General features: G+C 37.5%; 1 protein-coding gene and 1 long non-coding RNA gene across 4 annotated transcripts in view; one reads left to right on the forward strand and one right to left on the reverse strand.

The window, feature by feature from the left end:
- Window positions 1–16,911, reverse strand: part of DLGAP1 (DLG associated protein 1) — an 871,196-nt gene that overhangs the window by 849,504 nt on the left and 4,781 nt on the right. The gene's annotated exons all lie outside the window — the stretch shown is intronic.
- LOC112648022 (uncharacterized) lies at window positions 54–3,241 on the forward strand. Its single transcript, XR_003128663.3, has 2 exons — window positions 54–130; window positions 2,405–3,241. It is a non-coding gene; the product is annotated as an uncharacterized LOC112648022 (long non-coding RNA).

Below are 16,911 nucleotides of genomic sequence, written 5' to 3' on the forward strand. Positions count from 1 at the left end.
ACATTTTGCAACCTGTCATAATAGGTGTTTTGCAACATGTCATAATAGGTACACATGAGATAGCCAAAGGAAGTGGTATTGTAAATCCTTCCAGGTAAGCTGCAGAAGCCTCCATCTGTCCTGAACACTGGTAAGAGGGCTGCCTTGCGCTCAACCTCTGATTGAGTCCCACATGGGGCTCCCTGCATGGAGCCTGCTTCTCCCTCTTCCTCTCTCTCTCTCTCTCTCTCTCTGTGTGTGTGTGTGTGTGTGTGTGTGTGTGTGTGTGTGTGTGTGTCTCAGAAAGAAATAAATAAAATCTAAAAAAAAAGGACTTCCTTGCAGGAAAGGATGGCCTGAGGGGAGGAAACCACAGGGGCAAGACTTAAAGAGAAACATGACATCATTGACATCATTTAGGAAATGACAGAGAAGATGGCCTGAGGCATAAAACCACATGACAGTAGGCAAGTGTTAAGAGTTAAGGCCAGAAAATAACACTTGACCGGGTTATAACAGCTCAAATGCCACACTAAGTTGCAACTTTATCTTACAGGTCATGGAGGGCTAGACATCAAAATGATTTAATTTGGAAAGTTGGCTAAATAAAAACATTTCAAAATGATTTATCTAATATTACTTCAGAGGGCAGTTTGGAGGAGGGTGGGAGGCAACCTAGATTAGACATTAAGGAGTCTCTTAGATTAGCAGAGAAAAGAGATGACGAAGGTGACCAGGTAGGCTGAGGTTCCCAGGTTGTGGAAGGGAAGTTTATTTGAGAGAAAGGTAGGTAGTTGGTAGAATTTGATGAGTGAACGTGAGGAAGTGAAAGTGGAGGCTACCTCATTTTGACTTACTTGAAGGCTACCTCAGAAACTGTCTCAGATTTCTGGCTTGTGCAACTAGATGTATAAGGTACATGAAATGCAAAATAGTCACATAAAAATACTGGCAAAGAATTCTAAATAATGGAAAGGTAGTACAGTACAAAAGAAAAAGAGAGAATAGGGCTCAGGAAAGATAATTCCTACCGTCCCAGAAAACGCTGTACAAGATAGAAGAGAGTGGAAATTTAAGTAGAGGAGTTAAAAATGGTCACAAAAGGGCTGGCCATATTCAGTCATCTGTCAATCCCCACACCACTGGAGGGAGGGCACTGATGTGAGATTACCATGATTTAGCTGCATCGATAATTTAACTCTGGAAAGGGTTTTGGTAATATTTGAATGCAATTGCTCCAGATGCTCTACAAACTCTTAAGTCTTTAATCACAGTAATAAAATCACTCTACAAAAATGTAATTCTGAAGAAATGGAAGCTGCCTAATTTCTGAATTCTTTTTTTTTTTTAACTCCCCTCTCCCAGGACATGAAAAGATTAAACTGCATAGCCCCCAAAGCAGGTTTAGCAACAGGTCACAGCTTCAGAAAGTGAGGCCAGGGAAGCTGAGGATAGCCTATAAGTGCACAAATAACTTCAGGGGTTCTCAGTAGCTCAAAGCCAAGGAGGTGCACATGGGGGTATCATAATTGAGGTGTTTAGAAATGAGTAGACTATAACAAAAATGGCCAATACAATCAGCAAAGAAGTGCAAAATGTAAAAGATTATTTTGGTAGCAAAGAAAAGGTCAGGAGCTCAGAGAAATATTCCTGTAAGTAGTCAGGGTAGCAAGTCCCCAGGGAAATGGTAGACAAACATGTCCAGGTTAAGGAGACTGTATTAACAAGCTCTTGTCTCAAGCAGTGATCTGTTATATGTTTTCTTCTTATAAAAAGAGCCAGTTCCCAAGCATTACTGTCTGAGACCTACAGGCAGAGACATACAAATAGCAGTACCTGGCTGGAGGTGGCAACCTAATGGCCAACGGTTCAGTTTCTGATTCATTAAGTCCTAATTAGGCCCAAATATTTGCATTTCTAACAACTTCCAGATGATGTGATGCTGCTGGCCTAGAGATCATATTGTGAGAACCACTGCTAATGGCCATCCAGGTTTATTCCTAGACGTGCCCCAGATTCATGTGACAAGCTTGGTAAATGCTCATACCTGAACCTAACCTAGAGATGGAGATTGAGGCAGTCTAGGATAGAACCTGAGATCAGTCTTTTTTTTTTTTTTTTTTCTTTTTCTTTTTTAGATGATTCCAATACCTAGGCAAGGTCGATGATTACGTGGACCCATAGAGTTAAATGATGGCAAATTAATTCTTAATTTGGATTCGGCAAGGCAACTTTCTGAAGGGGAGCTAGCTTCTTTCTTTAGGCCTATAAGTTTAAATTCATGAACTCTAATCATGATCATGTTTAACTAAAGCACTTTACTAACAGTTCCTATTCAATCAAAGTCCAATTTATGCCAATAAAGTATTTAGGGAATATCATCAATAATTTATAAACCATTATAAAAGGTTCAATTTATCTTTAGGCAACAAAGAAACAACCTCTAACAATGGAAGGAAGACTTTGGTTTTCTCCATCCATGTCACCAAGACATAGAAGAAAAACAATTTTTCCAAAACAATAATAAAGCAGCCAAGAGGAAAATCCAATAAAGTTGCCGAGAAATGACAGTGCTCTAGGAACAGATGGACTGCTTCATTTCTGAAATCTTATGAAGAATATCGACTGACTGAAACATTGACAAAGATTTTTTTAATGCAACTTTAGAGACAGGGAAAATAATCAGGTCCCTTATTAACATGCAAGCTGGGTGAGATGCTTGAATCTTGAGATAACATTTGCAACCTCTTTTGCATTTTTCAGAATTACTAAATAATTTATCAATTAACAAGATCTAAAATAATATACCATACTAGTATGATCTTGATTTTTGTTTAAAGCCAATTTCCCTTCCTTGCACAGTAATTATGGTTTTAAAATTATCAAATACTGAAATGGCATTTCTATTTGCTTCTTAGAACCTTTGAATTGCCCACTTCATATAGTTGGAAGATATTTTGAGGTAGAGAAACAGGAATTATCAGGGAGAGGGTATTTATTTCCTTTCACTAGGGCTAATTTTTGTCATCAATATAATGGACTGTCCCCTTCAAAAAACAACTCAAGAACTTACATGGCTTCCTTTGGAAGATTTACTTACATACCACCTCTTCTGGTTCTACCAGTATCTCTTGTGTACTTACTACAACATATTGCCGAATTTTGCTTATATACTGGTTTCTCCAGGACCTGGTACTTTTCTACCGCAGTATCAAGCATAATACGTGGCAAAAAATCACCAATAAATGTTTCTGAAATATTAGACTGATGGTAGCACCTAATAGGTCCCACATCACTTTAATTCCCTATTAAAAATCATTCTAGCTGTGATGTTTCAGCCCATGATCCTTTAAAGTAGTCATAACTTTTATTTATTCATTCTTATTAGTATTACATTCTTATTACATAGCAGTAATGCTTAAAGCCTAGTTCCATCTGATGGATTAAAAAATGATTCCAGAAATTATGAAGAATAACGTATATCTTTCTGTAGGATTTCTACATAGTGTATGATATAGAAAACTTCTACAAATCCTTCTTAGACATTTAATTCCCAAGATTTTCAATCCACACAACTGTTTAAAATATCTCATGCTCCCTCCCAGTGCTCACTTACTCCCAATACCACCCCTTACTTACCCCCCAACACCACCCCATTATTTACTTCCAACATCACTCCATTACTGACCCCAACCCCACCCCATTACTTACTCCCAATACCACCTCATTAGTTATTCCCCAGGACTCCCCCATTACTTATCCCCAAAACCACTGCATTACTTACCCCCAACACCACCCCATTGCCCTCATCCTCCCGTTGTCCCTTCATCACATTTATCAGGCTCCTTGTCCAAAAATATATCCCATAGTTACCCAAAGAAATGTAGTTCAGCTTCAGCTTCCTTTGTTACACTTACTACCTACTAGTTTACATAAAACATACTCAATCTTCCTCCACAGGCTTCCTAGCGTTTCAAAATTTAACTGCTGGGTCTCTAGCCAATTCATCATTATAATCACATGATTTGTAAAGTCATTCAACTTCAGTGTATATTACATATTTCACTGAAACTTCCACAGAACACCAGTCTTATCTAAAATTACAGTGCATATTAGTATTTTTAAAGAACTTCAAAATCACATGATCATCCCTGTCAGTTGACAAAAGGATAAACAGACCTTGAAAGAGGTGCACATTACATGCCACAGAGCACTGCTTTTGGCAAGGTAATGGTAGGAAGAGAAGGAGCTTCCTGTGAATTGCCATAAAAGGCTCAGTAAAGAGCTATAGCACTTCTTTCCCACCACTTTCTTTGCATCATTGATCCCCATCTCTGAGAAACCCTCCTCCCCTGATACTCACTTGCTGAGTTAGTGATCCTGTGTAGTACTGCCTTAGCAACATCTAACACCCCATCATCCTAATAACCTCAAAGAATTGAATCCTATTAACCTTCTTTCTCATTAGTCTGTGAGTTCACTGAAATAGGGATGATTCTATTTTTGATGATGAGTTACAAACAACTCAAAAGGAGTTGACATATTTGTAGGACTCAGAGTTAAAAACCAAAACTTTAAACTCCATTTATTCAACTAATGATGACATAAACTTTGTATTCAAACATGCCTTGTTATTATAAGCAAGAAATTTAAATTATTGAGTTCTTGCTTCATATTCCTTTTCTGGAAGAACTTTTATTAAGAAACAATATTTGACAGGGGCACCTGGGTGGCTTGAGTGTCTCCCTTTGGCTCAAGTTGTGATCCTGGGGTCCTGGGATTGAGTCCCACATCGGGTTCCCTGTAGGGGCCCTGTTTCTCCCTCTGCCTGTGTCTCTGCCTCTCTGTGTCTCTCATGAATAAATAAATATTTTTTTTAAAAAAGAAGCAATATTTGACAAATATTTATTAAGAAATTCTATGCTAGAATGCTGAGAAAGAGAATAATGGGGATAGGTTGAAGTATTTATCAAATGTAGTCATAAGTGGCATTAATGAGGAAAAAAAAAGCAGTCATGTGAAAAGGAGTTGAGAGTAGGAGTGAGGCAAAATTACAGACAGATGGAACAAAATATCTTTGAAAATGTTATTCTTACACCTTTACCTGAACATATGTAATTGTGCGATGTGAACTTCTCAATTTCAATTATACGATTTCTAATAAAATGTTTTGACCCATGTATACTCCATACATGTCTATACAAATTAATTTTAAGAAGATGTCTAATATAAATTGAATTCAAATTTCAATGTAGGACACTTGTAGATTGAAAAATAGCCAAGCTTATAGCCATTTATTTTCTGCCTTCAACAAATTAATGCATTCTTATTAGTACATTGTTTTTACTAGTACCTGTCTTGAACTTTCACTAAGTTTATGTCCCATGTCAATTGGACATTCAAATGCATTTGGGATCAGGAATATAAATTCTGAACAAAAGCCTTAGAAATAATCTATATAGAAACATGGAAAGAAAGATTTATGATATTTCATTTATAAAATGATTTGTTGTCTGTGACACTATCAGGACAGCAAGGACTTCATTAAAGGCATTCAGTTTTATCTGTACTCAACTACATTTCAGCTTCTGTTAACTGACCTGAGCTAAAAACCCTGTGTCAGTACTTATACAACTAATTTACCTTTTTCTTAAAAAATTAAAGTTAAAAAAAAAAAAACTATAGGAGCATTCTACTGCTTTATAGTTCAGTTGAGTCACCTTATTCTGGAGTTAAGGATTTAACAATGTTGATTTACCAATGCATATTTATTCAGTTGTAAGTTTTTTAATCCCATCATACCGAAATGCAAAGAATCCTAAGAAGCAAGAAGTAATAAACTCTTTCTTTCAGAGCTATTTTAGGAGGATGATCTAACATCTTTGTTTCCCCTTGCCACTAAAGTCCTAATCTGGACCTTGCAAAAGATGTGTCAGGTTTGTTAATTGTGTTCTCTAAATTGCAGTCCTTATTGAAGAGCTCATCTGTGTTTGTACTTCTTTGTCTTTGAGGAATGTTCTCATTTATCCTTTCAAATAGATTACTCAACAGGAAGCAGACAGCTCAAGTTTCTCTTGCAGCCAACAGACCCTTTCCTGGAAAGAAGGGACTGATTTTCCTCAAAGCAAGCAGATGGTCACACCCCTAGAAGGTCCCACTGAGATTCACCTCTGTCACACAAAATTTCTCTGACAAGTAGGAAGAAGCAGGTAGAAAGCAAATGTTAAGCCAAATCACAACCTATTTATGCACTTGGTTCTTGAAGCCATCAAAATGCCTGCATCTTGAAAGAACCCATTGAAGCAGGTACCAAAAAAAAAAAAAAGAATCCTTGGAGATTCTTTATTATAACAGATGTTATAGGGCAAAGTAGTTTCACCTTCAAACTAGAGGGCAGTGATTTCAACAAAAGTAATTCTACTTCTATTGTATTCGCCACATATGAGATACATGGAAACAGGAGGAAGAAATTAAAGAAAAATAAGCAAAGTGTGTCACTTCAAGAAATTTCCAAATAACCACTTCTTGGGTCAGCTAGGCTGTGAAGTCAAACAATTTAAAACAAGAGAAGGGTATAATTTGCAGACAACTGGAGACACATTTGTGAGACTTATGAGTTTCACAATATTACAGCTTATTTGATTTCCATTTCACTCTTCATTTCTTGGATGCCAACCAAATACCAGGCACTGGGTTAGGCACCAGGGGAGTACAGAACCCAGTGCTAATGAAAAACAAAACAAAACACACAAAGAAAAAAAGAACTTCGTGCTAACAGACCTCAGTACAATTATCAGCTCTACCCATGGTAGTTCTATGGTCTAAGAAGATATTCTATAAACCATATCACTTTCCACATAATGTTGGCATAATGTGCTTAGTGCATAGCAAGCATTGATTAAGATATATAATCACTATTGTTATTACTAGCAGTATTATTGAAGGAAGGTAAGTTTGTAAGAAACATGTTTTATGTTATAATTCATAGTCTAGTGGGAGACTTAAAAACACAACTAGCTACCATGTAATATGGTAGATACTATTGTCTGAGGAGTATACACACAGATTTTAAAACAGAAATGATGAAGAATGACACAACAGGGAAGGTAATCACACATCTCTCCTAGAGCCTTGTCGAATCCTAAAGCTAGAACATTTCAAGTGAAGGTCTGAATTAAAACACAAACAAACAAAAACTTCATTTCCTTCTATATCAGAAATCTATCAAAGAATAGTACTTCAATGATCCCTTTCATCAGATCCAATTTTTTTCATAGCTGTCAATCCTTCTAACATTGTAAATGAAGAGTTTATTATGCTTATTGTTTATTGTCTGTTTCTTCCCACTGGATTGCAAATTCCTCAACTGGCATGCCTCTTTTGCCTTTGTTGTTCAGCACTGAATTCAGAGCACCTAGAATACTGCCTAGCATATACTAATTCTTCAATAAATTGTTGTTGATTAAATGAGTGAATGAATGAATTGGGAATTCCCATCATCCAATAGTGGGCATCTCTAGGATCTGAAATGCATAGGGAAAAAATATCTGGCAAAAATGACCTAAGTACAAAGAAATACAGTTCTACTTATCACTCCCAATCTACCAACATCTAACTTATAAATAACACACCTGTCTTGATCTATTCTTGAGCTTCCTTCCTTTATTCAAATTTAGGTAAAGAGAAATAGTTTACATAATTGTAGACATTTAACAATTATTAGTGCCAATAAGTAAGAACTTTTGGTTTCCTTATCCCCTCACTGGATTCTGGTCCTGGATCAATGGAAACCATATCACTGTATTGCCTGAGTATCATCCAGCATCTGACCATCAGCAGAAGCAGGCAGTTCCTAACTGCGGTAGAAGGAGTAGTGTGTGTTCCCAGTCAAAATTTAGAATCCCTTGTGGCACCTGGCTGGCTCAGTCAGCAGAGCAGACAACTCTTGATCATGGGTTGTAAGTTTGAGCCCCATGTTGGGTGTATAGATTACTTAAAAATAAAATCCTTTAAAAACGTAGAATTACTTTTTTTCATAGATAGAGTTCTGAATTTTAGATAGTTGTGGTATTCATTAGAGTAATACTGTTTGTAGAAAATGGGTCAAAAATACTCTAGAAATTTAACTTGAGAAGTCAGTTACATTAGATAGCACCATTTCTATGGGATAATCCTGTTTGATGTCCAAAAATATTCATCTTATAAGTACATCTTTGGAACACACCTTAGAACTGTAAATTAGTATTGCCAACATTTAAATTACATTTAATGTGACTTTATCATCTCTCTATGAAGCGTATATCAAGCCACTTGATGTGTGCCAACATTTCTACCCAAAAGGAATTCCTGAAAAAATAAAGATTTGAAAAAAAAAAAAAAAAAGATTTGAGAAAAAAATATTTTGTATGATGTTCTATGGGGTTTTAAAGCTAAATCATGGGGCCACCTGGGTGGCTCAGTCTATTAAGTATCTGCCTTTGGCTCAGGTCAAGATCTCAGGGTCTGGAGATGGAACCCCATATGGGGCTTCCTGCTCAGCAGGGAGTCTGCTTCTTCTTTCCCTCTGTCCCTGCCCCTCCCCACTCATTGCTCTCTCTCTCAAGTAAAAAAATAAAAATAAAAATCTTTAAAAAACAAAAATCTTAAACCTAAATCATAAAAATAAAAAAATATTGTGTTACTTAATAGATTAACAAATTATAAAACTCAAATCATCTAGCTATAACTGCCCAGAAACATGTCCTTTGATGAAAAAACAATGGAATTTCCCCACCTAATTGATGAGTAAAGTTCTGATTTGTACTGGTTTTCATCTGCTGAGCCCTTTCTAGGAGAAACTGTAAGCTAGCTGACTGAAGAAGGCAGGAGGCAGAAGGTACACCCCATGGAGCAGGGAAGGTGGATGCAATAAGAAGACACCTGTGCTCCACCTGCCAATGTACAATCATCCCAGGGCTCACCAGAACCTTAAGGAGAGGTTTCTCTGGGGTGCTTAGGTGTCTCAGTGGGTAAGTGTCTGCCTTCAGCTCCCAGGATCCTGGGATCGAGCTCCACACTGGGCTCATCCCTGAGCAGGAAGCTTGCTTCTCCCTCTCCCTCTCCCTCTGCCTGGCATTCACCCTGTTTGTGCTTTCTCTCTGTATATTAAATATATGAATAAAATCTTTTTTTTTAAAAAAAAGGAGCTGCTCCTCTGTGCAGATCCAGCATAACTTCCTCTTTCTGGTTAGCCTTTGGATTTTTTTCCCTGTCCTAGTAATATGCCTAGTAAATATGTATTCTGACCAGAGTAAATTAAAATTCACATTTTGAATGTTGCTTGAAAGGCACTGAATTGTTTCACAATTGAATTGTTTCATAATTCTCCACCCCTTGGGAAGAAAAAGATGGCTGATTATTATTATTATTATTATTATTTTTGTAATCTCCTCACACTATCAGATGAGGCTGGGCTGTAGAGTCCCTACAGGGACTTCTTTCCCTATAGATGTAGCACATGGAGCATACAGGCAATACTGAAAGTTAAATTCTGCAAGACCACAAATACCAGTGTGTGCTCAATAAACATTAGCTATTACTGAACTTGTTCAGTAAATTGCTGTCACTGGGGTCAGATAATAAAGGAGCATGAAATAAGAGTTAGAGGGCAGCCCCAGTGGCCCAGTGGTTTAGCGCAGCCTTCGGCCTGGGGTGTGATCCTAGAGACCTGGGATCGAGTCCTGCGTCGGGCTCCCTGCAGGGAGCCTGCTTCTCCCTCTGCCTGTGTCTCTCCCTTTCTCTCTGTGTCTGTCACGAATAAATAAATAAAATCTTAAAAAAAAAAAAAAGAAGATCTAGGAATTTTCTATAGGAGAAGAAATACTTCATGAGTAGACAAGTATTTTTAAAATTCTTGATGCTACTTTGATGTAAAAAGATAGTTGGCAGATTAGGTTTTACAGATAAAATACATTATTAATAACAGCATTTATTAAGTGACCACCATTGAATTAGATACTTTACATAGGTTAGCTCATTTAATCCTTTCAAAAACTCTGATAAGTAAATATAGTTACCCTCATTTCTCAGATAAGAAAACTAGGCTCAGAAAAATTAAGTAACTTGCCCAAAGTCATCTAGCTAGTTAGATGACTCAGGATAGAAGAATCAAGCTTGGAGTTGGGGGAACATCCCTAACAGCTGCTGGCATCATGAATCTGCTGATCACCTTCCCGTAGTTAACTCTCTAGTTGACACCTTAAATTTTGTCATTTTTTTTTAATTTTTATTTATTTATGATAGTCACAGAGAGAGAGAGAGGCACAGAGACACAGGCAGAGGGAGAAGCAGGCTCCATGCACCGGGAGCCCGACGTGGGATTCGATCCCGGGTCTCCAGGATCGCGCCCTGGGCCAAAGGCAGGCGCCAAACCGCTGCGCCACCCAGGGATCCCAATTTTGTCATTTTCTAAAACTCAGTTTTAATGTTTTCCAAGTTGCTGATGGGACATGTCCAATATTGTCTCAAAAATCAACATAAACAAAATAGAGCTCAATTTATTCACCAAGAATTAGCTCCCTATCCCAAATTCTTATACATTGTAGCAATGTTACTAATCCCAATGTCTTCACATTCCAAATCCTCACTCACCCAATGTCATCTCCAGTAACTAATTATTAATCATCGAAAAAGCAACTGTGACCCATTGAAAACCCACTCTTTTGGCTCTTTGCTCAGGCTTTAGAGAAATACAGAAGTGCCTAAGCCAAGAAATCCCTAAAGGAGCTTAAAATCTAGGAGTATTCACATAAAAGTTCTAAAATGTAAATCACAGGGATGCCTGGGTGGCTCAGCGGTTGAGCGCCTGCCTTTGGCCCAGGGCGTGATCCTGGAGTCCTGGGATCGAGTCCCACGTCGGGCTCCCTGCATGGAGCTTGCTTCTCTCTCTGCCTGTGTCTCGGCCGCTCTCTCTCTCTGTGTCTCTCATGAACAGATAAATAAAATCTTAAAAAAAAAAAAAGTAAATCAGAGAGTAAATGATCCAGAAAAATACAACTAGAATTCAGAAGAGAGTTTATCCTGGACTAGAGTCATTATAAAATGCTTTGTGTGACAGGTGAGATTTGACCCCCCTTCCAGGATAGAGGGGGCTTTGAAATAATCATTTTAAAAGAAATCTCTGCTTGTGGTAAAACATTCAAACTATCTAGAAGGACATGAAAGGGGCTTACACAACACCAAAAAGCCAAATAATCTGATTTAAAAATAGGCAGAAGACACAAATAGAAATTTCTCTAAAGAAGACATACAGATAGCCAACACACATGAAAAGATGCTCAACATCACTCATCATCAGGGAAAAGCAAATCAAAACCACAGTGAGATATCAACTCACACAGGTCAGAATGTCTAAAATCAGGAAGACAACAACACTCGGAAAGAATGTGGAGAAAAAGAGCCCCATGAACTGTTGGCAGGAATGCAAACTGGTGCAGCCACTGTGGAAAACAGTATGGAGGTTCCTCAAAAAATTAAAAATAGAATTACCATATGATATTATACTACTGAGTATTTACCCAAAGAATACAGAAAACATTAATTTGAAAATATATATGCACCTCTATGTTTATTACAATACTATTTAAAATAGCCAAGATATGGAAGCAATCCAAGTGTCCATTCATTGATGATGGATAAAGATGTGGTATATATAAACATACACAGTGAAATATAAGTCATAAAAAAAGAAAGATCTTGCAGTTTGCAACAACATGGATGTATTTAGAGGGTATAATGTGCTAAGTGAAATAAGTCAGAGACGAAAAAAAACAAATGGTTTCACTCATATCTGCAATTTAGGAAACAAAACAAAGAAAAAAAAAAGACAAAGAAATCAGACTCTCCAACACAGAGGACAAACTGGTGGTTGCCAGAGTGGAGGTAGGTGGAGAAATGGGTGAAATAAGGGGATTAAGAGTAAACATACTGTGATGAGCACTGAATAATGTATAGAATTGTTGAATCATAATATTGTACACCTGAAACTAATATAACACTGCATGTTAACTATACTGGAATTTAAAATAAAATAAAACAATCTTTTCACCCAAAGACGTTTTAAAAATGAAAGACAAAAAATAAATAAATAAATATGAAAGACAAGCCACCAGTTGGGAGAAGATCATTGAAATGCATATTACAGAAAAAACATATATATTCAGAATATATAAATAACACAAATCAATAACTTTTTTTTAAAGCTATGGGAGATTGGACAACATGTATGAGTAAGCATTCCAAAGAGACCTAAATGTTATTCAAGAGAGTAAAAAAAAATGGTCAACATTACTAGCAGTCAGTCAGGGAACAACACATTTAAAGTATAAAGAGCTATCATTTCACATTCATAAGACTCAGAAAAAATAATACGTATCACCAAGAATTGGCAAAGATATGGAAAAATAAAGGGGGGGGGCTCCTCTAGATTGCTAGTGGTAGCATAAAGAAGTAGAACATTTTTTGGTAATTTGGCATTATCTGCTAAATATGAAGGTACAAATCCCATCCTCCCATAATTCTACCCCTAAGGAGACGGGTGAAGGAGGCCCCTTTGTTAGTACAGGAAATATGCATATGAAGGTTCAGAGCAGTCTTGTTGGAAAATGCCCTGTCCACCAACAGAAGACTGATACATCAATCATGATATATTATGCAATGGAATATCATATTGCAGTAGAAAGGACTAAAAAGGGTCTACATCTCTCAACAAAATACTAATTAATTAAAGTAAGGTGAAATAAGACTATAGAGCACGTTAATACTTACATAATTTAAAAACAGCAAAATGAGACTATACAGCTTAAGTACCCATAAATACATAGCAAAGCATAAGGAAATGTATGGGAATGATAAACACAGAGTTCAGCACAGAATTCACCTCATTTTATTGCACTCCACTTTATTGCATTTTTAATAAATGGAATGTCAGTGGCGACCCCGCACTGAGCAAGTCAGTCTATCGGAAAAATTTTTTCCAACAGCATTTGCTTACTTCATGTCTCTCTGTCACATTTTGGTAATTCTCACCATATTTCAAACTTTTCATGATTATTATATCAGTTATAGTGATCTGTGATCAGTGATCTCTGCTGTTACTTTGTCATTGTTTTGGGGTGCCATGAACCATACACATGTAAGATGGCAAACTTAATCTACTGTGTGTTCTGATTGCTCAGCTGACCAGCCATTCCCTGTTTCTCTTCCTCTCCTCTGGCTTCCTTATTCCCTGAGACACAAAAATATTGAAATTAGGAAAGTGAATAACCTTACAATGACCTCTCAGTTTTCCCGTGAAAGGAAGAGTCAATCAATGTGGCAAACTTCATCAACTGCCTTCTTTTAAGAAATTGCCACAGCCACCCCAACCTTCAGCAACCACTGCCTTGATTAATCAGCAGCCTCTCTGAGGCAAAAAATTTACAACTTGCTGGAAGCTCAGAGGACAGTTAGAATCTTTTAGCAGTAAAGTATTTTTTTTCATTAAGGTATGCATATATACATCTATTTTAGAAATAATTCTATTGCACATTTCATAGTGTAAACATAACTTAAATGCACTGGGAAACCAAAATATTCATTTAACTCATTTTACTGTGATATTTACTTTATTGCAGTCATCTAGAACTTGGCAATATTTCTGAGGTCTGCCTCTTGAGAGGTTTCCATGAGGCGAGATATGCTTGGAGAAAGTACTAGGAGTATTAACAGTAATGACTTATTTCATAACCTGGGGGTGGATACATATGTATTTATTTTAATATTTAATTTTTTGGTGTTATTGAAATAGTTCACGATTTTTAATTAATTATAAAGAGTTAAAAATAGTTTGTGACACAGGTAAAAAAGAAAGGAGTCAAATATGACTTGAATTTTTTTCCAAAACATTTCAGGTCTTCTCTTCCCCATTCTTAAGTCTTTAGACCTGGTTCTCATCATTTATGCTTCCAATTAATGCAACAGCCTCCTAATGCTTCTCTGTTCTAATCTGGTGGTAGACTGATCTACTTCCATTAGCCTAAGAGGCCACTTCTCTGTGTCACTGTCTTTTCAAAATCCTTCAACGTTCCTTATCAACTCTAAACATTCTCCATCTTTCTCAATCAAATTCATCTCCAGGTCTAATTAAAATGCACTAGAGGAATGAGAACAGATGACTATCTCCTTGAACCAGGAATACTTCCACGTCTTTGTAAATGTTTGCCTTATCCCTTGTTCCATTTAACTCTTACTTATCCAGGAAGTCCAGCCCAAGACCTACCTCTCCAGTGAGGATTCCACAATGATCCCATTTTTTTTTGTTGTTGAGTTCTGTCCCTCCATAAAAGCCCAGGGTAAGTATGACTGGTCCCAGATACTTGAGCCCTTAGTTTTTTTCTGTAACATGTTCTAACTAATTATTTTCTTCATTTTAATCTTATCCTTTGGATTAGATTTTAAGCCACCTAAGGATTTGGACAATGTTTGCACTTCTGTATTCTCCAGACTAATGAGTACATGGGAGATAATATAATTTTGTTGTCTGTTTGCCCATACTTGGAGGCTACATTCATGACAATATCTGTATTAATCATCCACATCTCCTAAGATTCTTATCATCAAAGCAATATATTTTAAATTATCAATTAAAAAATCAAATCTTAAATAAATTATTACACATGATAGTTTCTAATAACACGAGCCATGTCTCTGTTGTGTCTTATTTTTCCTCATTTAAGGCTGAATCATGGATCCAGCAAGTAAAGCAGGGTCCCAAGTGCAAGTTAAGCCCATTTCACTGCATCATTCAAGTATCTCAGAAGCACAGAGAGGGATGGAATATATTCTATACTACATGCTTGGCCAGAAACTAGTGTAAAAAAAAAAAAATCATGGGGCAGCCCTGGTGGCGCAGCAGTTTGGTCCTGGAGACCCTGGATCGAGTCCCACATCAGGCTCTCTGTATGATGCCTGCTTCTCCCTCTGCCTGTGTCTCTGCCTCTCTCTCTCTCTCTCTGTGTCTCTATGAATAAATACAAAATCTAAAAAAATAAAATAAAAAAAAAATAATCATGGAACTACTTAGAAGGCTGTGATTCCATATAATTTTAAATGGCAGATTTCAATATCACCTACGAATGAGAGCCACCCCACAGAGGTTGTACGTACATACACAGAAATCAGCCTCAAGTAATAAAACCAGTTGTATCCACTACTCTCCATCCCACTAGATTTGTCTCTCTTGTGATCTCACTCAATCTTTCAATATCCATTGAACACCTGTATCCCTTCCATATGCGACTCCTATACTAGCTTATGGTCTATCTCCTATCTCTCAGCTTATGGTCTTACAGAGATAGGCACATACACAGAAAATGGAATACAAAACTAAGAAATAAATATGTATCAATTCCATGGAGCTGTAGGAAGGAGTGCTCAATCCTATGGGCTGGAGAGTAAGAAAGAAGCTAGTGCTAAGCCTAGGGAGGTGGGCACTCCATGCACAATGCAGATGGGGTGATTAAGCTGTCATTATTTTTATTTTGAGTAAGAAAGAGAAGAAAGAGGAAGGAATGGGAGGCTTTTCTGTTTATTTGTTTTCTGTTTCTTTATCTTATTTCAGAACCTTTCTCTGTTTTCTAGTAGACTGCAGTTTCCCTAATTGGGAAATATAGCACAACCTAACCCATCACATGTCGGCCATGATGGGATCAGCCCTGTGTTTACCAAGTATTATCAGAGCACATAATGTAGAATTTAGGACTTCAAGGAGCAGGGAGGAAGATGGGGTGGGGGGAGCTGTAAAAGCCACATAATACTACCTTCAGTGTCACGGTCCTTCCAGTTAGAATGCAGATTTGCATTCACTCGTTTGCTTATTAATTCACTCACTTAACTGATGTTTACTGATCACTTAGTAAGTGCCAGGAGCTGCACCATGCATTGCTGATATCTGATGAACAGGCTATATTTAGTTCTTGGTCTCAAGGAATGCACTGTTCAGTGGGGAAGACGATAGGATAAACACAAAAGTCAAAGCAGCATTATTTACTGTGAAAGAACCATGAGAAAAGTATAAAGCACTAAAACGGCATTCAGCTGGAGCACCTCGTTGATTAAATTACTTTCAGCTGAGGTCTAGGAAAGAGGAAAGTAATGTAAGAAACAGTGGTCCAGGGAAAGTAGGGAAGAGACATTTTACCCTGCTTCACAGAAGCTATAGAATCAAGTGAGTCTCCTCTAAACTGCCTAGGCAAGGATTCACACAATAAACCTGTTTGTTTTCTGTTTCTTAATCTTGACTGCTTAATGTTTACTACTTCAGAGTCCCAGCCCCACGCCCCTAACCCCAAGGCTCTAATGGAAAAGAACACCCCCGTTTGAAAAACTGAAAAGGTTACTTTGCCTTCTGGGTTCATGTCTGGGAAAGGAGCTTTCCAAGGGAGTGACTACACACCTTGCCTTTTTACTAGAGTAGTGTGATGAATCATATCATGGAAGATCTGTTTGCAAAATCCGAGACAAGATCAAAATGCCATTTGCCTCTGAAACTGCAGCATGTGTTTTGTAAAGAAATCTCAGTGATATCTAGCAGGGAAATTTCTAGTCCAGAAATAGACTTCACTCTGAGTTTCCACGGAAATTAAAACCAATAAAGGGTCTCCAAAGAGAGGACATGATCTTGAGGTCAGAGTAAGGGTTAATGCCAGTCCTCCTATCATATACTACTAAGCGTTCTCCGGTAGTAGAATTATAAAGGGAAGTTACTCTAGCAGATGTTTTCAAATTAGCCAAAACCATGTCACAGAGTAAAGCAGCAGGGCTGGAAACACGCCCAGAGAGAGAGAGAGACCTCCCCCTAGGCCGCCTGAGGGAGCCATTTCAATGTCTCTGAGCCCTCGCGGTGCAGCCAGGGAC

This window comes from Canis lupus, chromosome 7 (genome assembly GCF_003254725.2).
Source record: "Canis lupus dingo isolate Sandy chromosome 7, ASM325472v2, whole genome shotgun sequence".
Classification (NCBI taxonomy): Eukaryota; Metazoa; Chordata; class Mammalia; order Carnivora; family Canidae; genus Canis; species Canis lupus.